We start from the raw sequence: 2,616 nt of genomic DNA on the forward strand, positions 1-2,616 counted from the left end.
AATAGTGCATGTAGGTTTTGGGATTATCAGGTTTTGGATAACTGCTGTAGAATTTGAAAATATTGCCCATGTCAGGTAGGCTAGAGGACTCAATAGCCGTAGGTGATATTTGTAAATATGTTTTACCTAGGAAAGGATAATGTCATTTAATGCATCAAAGCCATCCATGGGCTGGAGAAATGGCTCAGCGATTAAGAGCACTGACTGCTTTTCCAGAGGTCATGAGTTCAAGTACCAGCAACCACACGGTGGCTCACAACCATCCCTAATGAGATCTGATACCCTCTTCTGGTGTGTCTGAAGACAGCTACTCATATATAATAAATAAATAAATCTTGAAGAAAAAGCCACCCTGAATCTTCTCTTCATTCAGTCTCATCAAAACTACTTTTCTCTACAAAGTGGTTGGGAAAAACCCATGCTGGCAAATAGACTGTGTGATTTCAAGTGGCTTCTTCAGGTAGAGGTATTGAACCTGTAAGGAACTCTGTCTACCTCTGGGAGCAAGCTGGGGAGTGGTAGTGCATATCCTGCATTAATTTCTTTCTCACTTTTTATTGTGAAACAGAGCTGAGCAAACCATTCAGTCTGGGTTATGGCATTCTTCTACCCTTTGTCACACTGAGGTATATTCCCATCTACTTTATTCAGAGTGTGTTGTGGTACCCTGCCAACTTGATCACACCGAGGTAAATTTGCACATGTTTTTATCTTCCGTGGGTTCCTTAAAAAGTCTAGCCATGTGTCCCCTGGAAAGCACTGATGTGTCTGATGTTGTTAATTCTCTGTCTCTACTCTTATTTCCTCTGTGCCTTGAAACCATCAGGTGATAACACTTGTGTGGTCCTTTATATATAAAAAGGAAAAGCTGCTGGAGGTAGAGCTGGGACACCATCTTCATTTGTGTTTTTCTAGCAGCCTTCACATTTACCCCCACCCCCCCTGACGTATCATAGTGGAAAACAGGGAACTGTTACTTGGTGCAGTTTTATAAATTGTGCTCATTTAAGTGATTATTTTAAAAACTAGCTCCTTCATTTCTTCCTCCTTTCCCTGTAGGAGCTTTAGGCATAGGTCCTTAGTGATTTTTCCAAGACCTCGTACAACAAGAGATTGAAATGGCATGAAAAGTCGCGATTATTCGTGTTAAGAAATGCCTTTAAAAATGGATGCAATTTAAACCTTATATCCCTCCTTTCCCATCTTCTCCTGCTAAATGTGCTGTTACCGTCTGTTTGTGTATCAGGATGACCCCCACTCTCTGTATTCTTTCCACATAAACTGTTCACTGTATTCTCTTCATATGCTGTCAGCCCCGAGGCAGGAGGCAGCTTGTTTTAGATGAACACTTAACAAGGTCATCTTCATGAAGAAGATCATTTCCTCTTTCAAGTGTTTCTTTTTTTTTTTAACCCCTCCCTGATTCTCTGGACTCTGTCCGTAGTGTGTACGTGCACACGCTCTCATTTTAACATATGTGAGTGCTTGGCTCTTCAGCCTGCTGGCCTGGAAGTCCAGCATTGTACACACTGATTATTGTCAGTGCTCAGTGTGCCCTCGCTAGGCATGTCTTCTCCCCACCATTATTCATTCACTCGCTTTTTTTTTTATGAGTCATCAAACTGTTCTAAGTTAAATCTGTGACAAGTCAACTCTAGACAAGCCTACGTCCTCACGGAGCTTATGTTTCAGTGGGTCCGCGTAACTCATGACAGCAATACAATGCGGTAGAACTCTACAGCTTGGTATGTACAATCCTGAAATTAAAAAACAAACAAACAAACAAAAAAGGTAGGAGCCATATTTTCTTCTGCCTCACAAGGGAAGACTTGAACTTGTGAGAGAAAAGTCTATACCTTTTGAGGTTTTTTTCTTCCTTGAAATTTAATCCTTCTCGAATTCTCATTCCAGCCATTGTGGTGTCTCTTAAATAACATTTGGATGTATGTATCTAGGTTTATGAAGGGAACCTTAGCTTGCTATTTCACGCTGCATCTTAGGGATACAATGCTGCTTCCTTCAAAATACACTTCAAAGATGTAGTGAGTGCACTACTCTCCCATCAAACCATTTGGCTCTAATAATTGATGGGATGAACATAGAGGTAAGTGTTTATAGTCTAGCTCTAACTATTGATTTTTTTATTTTTCCTGTTTGCCACCAATAATTTCACCACATGGCCCTAATGACAGTGAAGGGGCAGTGAACTGTGTTGTATTCCCGGGTTATGATCTCACAGTGCATCCATCAGCAGGAATGAATTAGCTTGACAGATAGAGCTTGTCTGGGTGTAGAGCCGCTCTATATTTTCTTTCAGTCTATCTTGAGAGGAACATTGCATTTTTAGGATTTGGGAAGTACTTTTTGAAATGTATTCTGAAAATGGCTTTTCAGTGTAGCAAAATTCTCTGTTAACACTGGGGCCGGAATATACCAATTATGCAAGGAGAACAAGGTATGGGGATCAGGGTGACATCTTCCAGCATCTCTCATTAGAACAGGGTGCTGGGCTCAGGCCACAAAAATGGTCTGAGCAGTTGTAGCTCAAACTACTTTCCTCCTTCTGAAAAAAACTGTTCCTTGGTTTTTAACATCAAGTTATATATATATATATAT

The sequence above is a fragment of the Mastomys coucha genome, unplaced genomic scaffold, assembly GCF_008632895.1.
Source record: "Mastomys coucha isolate ucsf_1 unplaced genomic scaffold, UCSF_Mcou_1 pScaffold3, whole genome shotgun sequence".
NCBI lineage: Eukaryota > Metazoa > Chordata > Mammalia > Rodentia > Muridae > Mastomys > Mastomys coucha.